Genomic DNA, 11,748 nt, shown 5'->3' with positions numbered 1-11,748 from the left:
GCTCCATTTAATTCGTATTGATTAGTAGAATTAAAAAAAGAACATTAGATAATATTAAACTGTACAGCATTTTGGTTATTAAAAATGGTATGAACATATTATTGAAATGCTTTTTAATAAAAGTGCGCGATATAAAAAAGTGACTTGCATATTAAATGCATATTAAAAAGAAGTCATTATAAATTTACATGTCCAATAATGGATTAGTTGCTTTCGATAATTATTATGTTACAAAATATATACTTATACTGCATTGTACTATAACTGCATCAATGAAATTTTTATAAACTTTGAAAAAATTGGTTTTTATATATTAATCCCGCTATAGGTCACTTTTTGTTAAATAATTCAACGTATATTTTTTTATTTTACCTATTCTATATTTCGACTCTCCTTGAAAAAATTATAATTTAAATTTCTGATTAATTATTATTCGCAGCTATAGAATAATTATTTCTACAAGTTAGATTAGTTAGATTTGCTGCTGGGATTGATATCTGACCTATAAATTTATTGTTTTTCAAAACATCTATATCCGTTCGCTATATCTTTTCGAAATCTGTCAGCAAATTGTTATTAGTGTGCAAATATATTTAAATATTTTTGTGCAATTTATTTAAAAGCATTTTAAATGTTTTGATAAAAATTTAAAGAAAAATAATTTCCAACAATAAAATTGTTTATTATAAAATCGAAGATATTTCATTGAAATTCTCATAAAATATCTCAAGCGTAATAAATATCAAAATTAAATTGAATGTATCACATAATTTACGAAATGATTCAGTAATCGAAACGATTAAGCTTCCTCTTCGTGACCCATTTTAGTGCAAGGTTGTGACGGAATTAGTGACACTCGAAAGCAAACATTAACTCACAGGTGAGCTGCATTGAAGCACATTAAAGCACACATGACCCATCTGAACTGACACACAGACACATAGCCACACTTACTTACTTCCTTGCATACAGAAGCAATTCGGCGCAGAAAAAAATGTTGACATCAATGTGAATCTGTCAATAAAAGCAGGAAATGGTTGAATAATTTACATACAAAATTGATTTTTATTTCGGTATTGTGTTCACCTACTGCTTGCTTCTGTGTGCATGGCTGTGACCATAAATATGTATACATATACTCCTATATATGTCTGTATATGCATATATATATATATATATATATTGATTTAGCTCATCTTTCTTCATTTGTGATTGTGTTTTAGTTAGTTGTGGTGGCAAATGTGGACTAAACCGACATTCAACAAGACAACAAGGCACCAGAAATGCTCATAAACAACACAAAAAAAAAAATAAAATAAAAATACAAATGAATAGGAAAATTGAGAAAAGTGTGAATAATGCAAAAAATAAAAGAGGAGACAAATAAAAATATGTCAGAGCAAATGTAAACAATATATCGTAGTCATATATGCTTGAATGTGTGGGAGCTGTTTTATTGGTTAGGATGTTATCCATGAATGGGAATGTACTTTCAGTTATATTTTGTTATATTTTATTACAAAAATATCTCTAGCAAGTGAATATGGTGTGAATGTGGCTCTATCTTCTATTTTAATATTCTTTTATATATGATTTTTAATAACAGTTTCATATCACAGTAAGTAACAAGTCATTTAAGTAAAAAAACAAGCAAAACATTTATAACACTATATTTAATAGTATTGATTTGAAATCCACATAGCATATAAGTAGACTTATGCTTAGTGGAGGTGAGCATTATATTTCATATTGACCTAAATGAAATATATTTTCGAGATAATGTTAAAATGGACACACTTTTAATATTAATTCATATCCTACAAGATATGAAAAGGGAAAAATAATAATCTTTCAACAAAAAAAGAAGGAATGTGTATAGGTTTAATATAATATTTTTAAAAATATAAATTTTTATTAATTTAGATTTCTTCAAAATTCAATTATTCTTTATATAAGTTATACTTTCTTGAATATATGACCTAAAATATTGAAGATAACAGCATTTTTTTTTAATAACTTTATAAAAATAAGAAAATGAATGATAAAGATCTAATTAGTAAATTAAAACAAATTATATAAATTATTAGAATTTTTCCATTTACCTCAAGGTTAATTTATTTAAATAATTCTATAATTAGTAGAACAGATACGAAATATGATAGCAATACTTATAATAATTATTTTGATATAGTAAGTAAAAATAATAATTAAATAAAGTTATAGGTAAATAGAATTAAATACATTATATCTATTGTAAGTATATTGGATTATCATTAGCCTTATCCATAAGTTTTAAAATATGCACAGCAGAATATAGCACTTCGACAAATACAAAGATAAAAAGATTTTAGTGTCATTACTTATGACTTTCAGAAATATTTTAGAAAATACTATGCTTTACATTGACACGATATAGAGTTGTTATCATTAGTTGAAAGTGCAAAGCAATCTATTGAAAATTGTAAAATGTAAGCAGAAATTGTTTTGTTTAAAAACTAAATAAAAGATCAAAAATGTTTAACTTGAATCGAAAACAAAATCGAAAACAGTTGAAAATGTTTTGCACTGCTCTTACATGAGAAGTGTTAGTGTCTTTGACATGAAATGAAAATAGTTCATGGAGTCTTGAGGCTTACAATACCACCACTGCAGAGAAAATTGACTTTTAAATGTTGGTGATTATACATATTTTACTCCCGTGCCTTAATAAGCAGTCTATACAACATAACCCAACGAGGGATTGATAGAAATATTATTAATAAATGGATTTAACTCTTAATATATAGCTTAATTTTTACTGAAGTGGTGAAATACTTAATAGAAGAGAGGCATTATTGATGGAGTAAACATAGGCTATAAACAGTGAAGTAATAATATATATTTAAATATATTTAAAACAAAATAACTTTTTCTTTTTAACCTACTGATTGATACTGTAAATTATTGTTACTTACTGCAAATTATGTCAATAATATTAAAAATGTGAAACGAATTGTTTTTACAAATAACACGCACTTGCAATACTCAAATTAATTTTGTTACTCATACGCACTGTTGTATTTATTGCGTACTAAGTATGATGGACATTTTGCAATAGTCGAAACAGCTGTCAGCCAAAAATTTAATTAATAATTAAATAATAAAACTTTTATTGTTGTAATTTACTACTGTTCAAAATACCTTACTATTGAAAAAATGGTTTATATTAGAAATTTAGTTTCTTTTGTTAAAACGAACGTTAAAAATCAATTTAATTTATTTTGTGTGCATTTTTTTAACATAAGACAAGTAAAATTTAAATTAATTAAAGAAATTATTTAAATTAATATATTTAAAAATAGTTTCTAACGATAATTGTTGTAGAACCTCATGTTCTTGCCTGAGAATATTCTAAAACAATATTTATTTATTATATGAAATTAAATATAATGATTCATTAAGATTTTAGATAATAAATAAAATACTTAATTACTTAATGGAAGGGAATTCAGTGTGAGTTAAGAGTTCAGTAATGAAAATTAATTGAATGAATGACAACAATGAATACTTGCACGGAATTGTTTAAAATATTTAAAGCTCAATTGTTGTGCTTACTTTTTGTCAATTTAAAAGTGAACTAATTCAACATTTAGAATTAATATTAGCGCAAAAGTAAAAAAAAAATATGTATGATTTTTGTATATCTTATGGTGTAGTAAAAGTGCTAAACTCTGTTGAGAAACTGTGCTCACATGTGAAGAAAAGAAAAAATTATTTATCACAGGATTTCAATATGCAAATGGAGCGCGATGGATTGGAAGAAATTGAATTTGTTTAAAGTACAAAACCAATTTGTATCTGTATCTGTGGGTGCTCTTTTCGTTTCCCTATTTTTGCTGAAGTAAAATGAAATTTGGTATACAAACACAAATAGAAGGGCGCAAAAATTCACATGTATTGTTACCCAAATGTTTATGTCAAAAGTGAATTATTGTTTGCACTTTTCGATTTGAAGGTTTTGTTTGCTTTTAGTTTGTTTTGTTTCTAAGCATTGGCATAACAACATAGTTGCAAACTTATTTGTTGAAGTTCATTATATAAATTTTGTTTTGTATGCTCTTTAAATATGTAAAGTTATTTTACACTTAAATCTTATGTGGCATTACTCTCTGCCAATTTAAATTGAAATATTCATCATATATAGACCAATTTCAAAAGATTTGAGTGGATGTAGCCCTTTAAAGTGTGCAATAAATTCTAGATCATTGAACTGATTTATTCAATATTACTTGTTTAAGTAAATTTGATTTGATTGTTTGCTTTAAATACGAAATCTTATTTAAAAATAACTTTTTTAACAGAAACAATATAAATTTCATATGCACATGTAGATAAAGTGTACAGTGTACTATCAAACTGTAAAAAAAACCTGGTGAGCAGTACTTAGAGGCATAGAAATTATGATTAATGTCAAAACAAAAAAGACTGATACATGTGATAAAAATTGAGAAACAGATTAAAAGTGTCAATATCTCCTATAGCATAGATACACAGAGTTTTTCTACTACAGTACGATGTTAATGCTAAATTGGACTAAAAAAATGCAAAAACCTAATACACGTCTGAATCAAAGTATAGTACAAATGTTGATATTTTTTCTATCACAATTTTTAATAAGAAAATTCTATATGTGTCTAGACCAGCGATGCTGTACCTATGGCACGTATTCTACAAGTGACACCTATGAAAATTTCCGTGGCATATTATAGTAAAGAAACAAAAAATTTTTTACGCTCATTTTTTATTAAAAGTGGTTTATTTATAATAACTAATAGCCGATAAATTATATTAAATATAGTGAGGAAAGCTAATAAGAAATTGATATATACAGTATCTTACCATCACTATACATCACTACCGAAAGATATTTCAGCAAATATTCAAGAAAGACACAATGCATATGACAAACCACCAATTTTTCGGAAAACAAGAATAGATAGATAAGAATAACTTTTAAATAGTTTATTTTCGTCATAAGAACGTCACAAACATACAACACAGTTATCGAAACTAATTGTACTGCATAGAGCGAAAAGTAGAATGCAGCTCACATTATTCGGTCACGAAAAAGGCCGCAGTCAGAAATTCATAAATACATATGAAAGCAAACTCTATTAAGAAAAGCTATAGTGCTTCCAGGATTAGCCTTTAAGAATAAAGTTTCAGTGGCAGCAGAGAGAAGAGAAGAAACGATTGACCATGTAGTAACAATTTTTTTCAATATCAATATTAATCCTAAAAATGCTTCAAAAAACTTTTATGTTAATTTCAGTATTGATTTATATTTGCATTTAAGCAGTTATTTAATTAAATGAAAATTTTTAAAAAATTAATGCATCGAAATGCATACATAATATCAGAACATGTCTATTCAAAAGTCGTTATTGAAAACTTTTAGAGGTTTATGTGTTCATTTGACTAGCATTCATTAGAAAATGGATTCCCACATTTGTGGTAGATAATTTACTGCAGTTCTGTTATTTTTGCTATTTTTGCTAGTTTGCTATTTTGAAATTTTGTTATTTGCACTTTTACCACATTTGCATTTCTAACTGTGCCACATCATCAATCTAAAGCACATACCTGCAATATTAACGCGAACGAATTCTGTGTATTTATACTTCAATAGAGCAGAAATTATAGATACATTTGCTAATTAAATTTCGAACTGATTACTCACACCATTTACATTTTCATGCAGGATATATAAATCGTGTTTGAAAATAAATTATTTAATTGTATAATTATAAATGTTTATCATAATTATAGCGAAATGTTTAAATATACATATAGCAATTTTTGAAAATTCTTCATTATTTATAGAATTTATTTAAAATGAATACTTTACGATTTTGGCCATTCTATAATCAAGTAATTATTAAAAAATTTATAACAATTTAGAATTTTGTATAAATCAAACTTTAATATTAGTAATCTAATTATTTTAAATTAGGATCACTATTGTTCTTTTATTAGAATGTTATGTGAAATAATTAAGAAATTGTATTTAATTTTCAGTTCTGAGTTAAATTTTAACGAAAATTTACTAACAAATTTAATTAAAAATTAAAATTTAATAAGAGGTTTTCGAAAAGTAATAAACTACAACAACAAAAACTCTTTTTTATTATTTTAATTAATTGAATTTTTGGCTGACCATACAGTTGTTTCGAGTATTAACAAATACCCATCATCAGTGGTCTTGTATTCAATTCAATTCGTAAATAATTTTTTTTTGAGAGTGTAAGTACAAGGAATCGAACTTGTATCCGGCCAAATTTGAAGCTCAGAGTCAGCGACCCTAACCAACTGACCAACTGGAGTTTCGTTAATTTGCTGTGAAACTTTAATTAACAAATTCACTTGCTGTGTTATATTAACATAGAACGAATTCATAAACCAGTTGTAGAATAATTGAATTAATTAATTATATTTTTTTATTTATTAAATTTTAATACTATTCTGTTGGTAGAGACTGTGGCATAAATAATTGTGGCATAAATAATATGAAAATGAATGGAATTTAATTTAATTTAATTTCAAAAATTATTTATAAATTTTTTATAAAAGCAAAAGCAGACATTTAAAAGACAATAAGTAATGAAGTGTCCCAAACTTTATGTCAATTCAAAAAATATTTTGTTCCATGTTTTATTCGTCAAATATCCAGAAATGTCAAATTGTGAATTATTTTTTATTTGCTAGAGAAGTCACCGTAATTTTTTTAGAAAAAAATTGTAGATGTTATAAAGTCCATAAATTTAACATACCTGTCAATATATTTGAGACAAGTGGAGTTCCGTTGTATTAAAAATATAAGGTGAACATATAATTTCTAGAATGAGAACGAATATACTAAATTCTGAACTTTAATTAAGACAAGTTCGCAATAAACCCATTTAGATGTTATAAAACTTTTTTATTTTACTCTTTTATTTTTATTTTTCATTTCAGATTAAAATAATATACACTCAAGCTTTTGACTTATTTTAAAGATTAAAACATACGAAGTTATTTGTTTCTACTACAATCAACCCAGATTTTAGCCTTTTATTTTTAAGTATAGAGATAAACTTTTTTAAAAAAAACAGATTTGAACATACGAAACATATTTGTCTAAATTATAATTCCATAAATGTTCATAAATCTAAAACAGTTTTGTATTATAACTTCATGATGTGGTTTTATTTTTTTCTGGTTTAATATATAGCTCCCACCTAAATTGATGGTGTGAATATAAAAATTATTTGCCATATTAAATATGTACTAAGATTGCACACTTTGTGGATTTAATGACTGTGGATTTAGGAGCAAAAAGCCAAGAAGTTCATTAGTATTGGAGTTGTTCAAATCTGTAAATATTATTCTAGTACAAAGCGTATTTTTAATGATTTCTGAAATTTTGTTAACAGTATCGAAAGAAAAATGTCAATATGATTTGCGGATACATAATATAGTACCATGAAAAATCGTCATATTTAGCAATCTAATACCGATGGAAATATATTCGAAACCACAAATACACTCTCCAATGGTTTTTTTAATTCAGTTCTTAATTATATAGCTCAAGATCTTCTGTACTTATTGATAATATTGAACGGATATATTTATACGACATAAATTTGACAGTGCCGATAATATCAAATATCTAGAACTGATATCATCAAATAATGGAATGATAAAATGTGCAAATGGTGCATTATTAACGTAAAAACTGACCCGAAAGTTATGGGTATAAGTAACTATTTTCCATTGGCTACTGACTAGGGTATTTGTAGAAAGATATTGGAAGCAGCTATTATAGAGCCCACGTTATAACACAACCCTTTTTTTATATTGATACTATCTTCTAATAATTGTGAATATTTAAGAAATAATTTTCTTTTAATTAAAAATTAATTCATAAAATTTATTCTTTATTAATTCATTGTTTACAAAGTTTATTAAGTATTGAAGTTAAAGGTATTGCTAAATTTTATATAATTTTATAGTTAACATAAAATATTGAAGTTATACTACATTGCTTTATTTAATTGCGACACAAAACTAAAGTTGTAAAAAATACAAATAATCAAGTAAATTAAATATTTTAAAATGTTCAATATAAATAAATATTTTCTTGCCAAATAATTATTATAGCAAATTTTCTAAAGTTCTTAAAAATTATTAAATAAATCAAGAGTTGAAAGGCTTTATATAGCAATTGTATGCAAATAGATTTAGGATCAATCTTTGCCACAGGCAATATACACACAAATATATATAACTGTTAACATTAATTAGTAAAATGTAAGTATATAAGATTTTAGCAAACAGCTATTCCAAATATATGTATTTGGTATCTAAAGAACCACAATGTTAAACAACTTGAGGGTATTTGCTTATTTGAGATAAAGTTTTGATATTGAAGTGAATCAAAGGCAAATATTAAACTTATTGAGTTTATTATTAATTAAAATGAAAAGCACACTACAAAACAATTAAATTTGAATTAATTTTGGGATCAAAGAAAATAAAATCATACAACATCTTTAAAAACTGATGCCAGCAATATTCATACGATATTATGCGAATTAATTTATATTAAAATTTGCAGAAGAAGTATTATTAATTATGTTGGGAGTATTATATATTGCAAACATATGTTCCATTGTTCCAAGCTTTTGATGCACTTGAGCAGTTTTGATTGTTTTGTATTATAATGTTATAAAGAGAGCAATTTTAATTTTAACAGAATTAAGGATGTCTGCTGCTGCTTAGTTTACTTTCACACCGAATATGTTCAGATGTTACAACATCCATTTCACATAACTTGAAAGGTCCAATGGTACCTTTTTTACAGTGCTTTATCGGAAACATCATGGGTTAAATTCGTTATTGCACAAATGACAGGGATTTTTACATAAAAGTTTTTTGTAGCATCTTTAGTCCTCTGGCGTCTAGAACCGCATTTGCATGAACCACAACCTGTACGAAATTTATCACGAGATTAACATAATTTAGCGAATTAACATCCAGCAGTTTCGCTGGTTTGGCCATGTTGTGAGAATGGATGAAGACACTAGTAGACGGTAGTTAGAGAAAGAAAGCGTAGAGGTAGACTGTGTCTCTAATGAAGTGATTAAGTTGAAGAAATACTAATCGGACTTGAAAGACGCACATGCATCATAGGCGCCTGGAGAGACACGCTGCGTCTGGTCGAAACCCAGTAACGGGAGGTTATGGTTAAAGAAATAAGTAAGTAAGTAACACTAAAACTAATTCTATACTCGTATATAAATGATCAAAAACTTAATAATAGCAATTAAGCACATACACTAAAGATAAAAAATTTTACTTAAACATTTAATTCACCAAACATAATACGAGTATAGAAATAGCTCACTATTTAAAAAGAAAAGTATTTTAATATCAGCTTATGTTTTTCACTTCATTCCAATTAAATAACAATTTTGTGCGCCTTAAGTTAATGTACTGAAATAAGAACCTAAACAAAGACACCCCCCAATATAAATTCGCCTAATCCTTAATGATTAAGGTTTAATGGCATCGAAATTTAAACTTCTGTGTTGAACAATCGCATAATTCTCAAAAGCAAAATTTAATTTGAAATTTCTAAGAACTGATAGAGGGGAAACTACTTTATTTAAGAGTTTTAACAATAATTATTATTTTCCTGTTATATTTTGCTGCTATTTGTATCTGACTACACAGTACTGCTTAAGGCTATAAAATTCTGTATTTCCTTAGCTTCATTTAATGCGGTTAATTAAATAATATTCTACAGCTTATCCTACTTAAGAAGCAGAACATTCGATAAGCGGATAATTTTTGGTATAAAAAGTTTTCAATGTAGTTGGAAGTTAATCATTGCGAAAAGACAGCGCAATCTTATTCGCATTAATAGAAAATTTCCATTAATTTGGCAAAATAAAGAAATTTAATTAACTGCTTCAATAGTTAATTATTATCTGATTTTAAATTAATAAAATTTTTTCAGGTATTCTTACATTTTTGTTCGTTTGTTTTTTACAGAAAAATAGACACTAGTTTCTATTCAGTAGACAGAAGGTCAACAGAATAGACAAGTAAACTAATAGTTATATCTAAACTGCAACACCTCGTTTATATAGTATGTGTGCCTTGTTTTCTGTGTAAACCTTCTGTATACTATACGTATGCTTATGAGTGCTTCTGGTGCATAAAAGTATAGTTGTTAATATATTTTAATAGCTTAGTTGGTGACTTTTAAATGCAATCATTTTCCATCCCTTTAACATGAACTTAAGTTTCTACATAGGCCATGCAGTTATTTCTGTTATATAAAAAACAAGGATTGTTAGTTAAGAACTTGAAATCTCTTTCTTCAAGCAATCGGCAGTCAAGCAGTCCATCTAGTATTCTAAAGATTTCATGTAGCGTACAAAAATGTTGCGTTATATGCGTACTTAAAGTCTTCAAAAAAATTGGTGTACGCACTTGAATTCTCAATATACTTATCGTGCATCAGGAGGGGAAACCAACAATGAACTCTAGAATAATGGAGAACAATCTATGTGTAGAATATGGACTGCAATTCCACAAAGCACGAATTCTCTAATTTATCTTAACACCTGCTGAGATGTACAATTCAATAATTGAAATAATAATGATTCAAGTCTTTTCATTGCTTAAGTATTGACAAAAAATAATTAGTTATAGTTTAAATTGTTATACTACATCCTATCCTTCCTATACATTTAGCACCTTTCACAACAAACTTCTGCAGACATATTTTTAATTAATTTGAAGTGTGTACACTTTATTACAAATTAATTTTAGTTTTCAATACATAATGAACTTAATTATTTGTGCACAATTTTCTAATTAGTTTGCAAAGTTTATTTCACAATTTATTATTCATTATTTTTTTGCACTAAATTAAGTTTCTTTATTATGCTGACTTCGCAACAGAAACTTGATTTTTATCATTGCAAAAAATCTTTTATGCAAATTTAATTTCCTCTTCAATGAAAGAAAGTGAAAAAGCTTTTATTATGAATTAATTCATTTAACAGAACCAAGTTAAGAAAAATTAGAAAAGTTATATTTCCATTAAGGATTCTGACTTCCAACTCTACTATTACTACCACTAGCAGTAGTACTACTACTACTGTTCCTGATAGAAGAAAAATATTTACATAAATGTTGAAGCGTTGAGCAAGAAAGTTAATTTGCCTCGCAATTCATACAAATTGCAAAAGGACACTAACCAAGTACTCAAACCCAAGACATACTCCCTGCTCCATAAGGCATAGGCATAGGCATAATATGGAATATACCGATGTGTACAGTATGTATGTAAGCACTTGTATAAATTAAAATGCATATGGATATATACTTTATAAAATCGTGAAGTGAATTCCATAGACATAGTTAAATTTAGCACATCAGCACTTAAAGCATATGGATCAATGTCTGACAGTAGCCACCAACAACGACGACAACGAATGCTTGAGTGCCAGTTTGTTGAGTGCTTCTGCACTGAACCGCGAACCTACCATATACTGGTTGGTATACGAGTTGCTGGGATTGTCTTCCCATGAACTCACACAAAAAAACCCTGTATTATATTTTAATTCGCAGAAGTGCCTAAAAATAGGCAATATTTAAGCAATAAAGTAAATGACCGGGCTTTATTAATGCTACACTTACTTACCCCAAAACTAT

This window comes from Teleopsis dalmanni, chromosome 2 (assembly GCF_002237135.1).
Source record: "Teleopsis dalmanni isolate 2A chromosome 2, ASM223713v2, whole genome shotgun sequence".
In the NCBI taxonomy this organism is placed as follows: Eukaryota; Metazoa; Arthropoda; class Insecta; order Diptera; family Diopsidae; genus Teleopsis; species Teleopsis dalmanni.
This window is presented reverse-complemented; position numbering follows the sequence as displayed.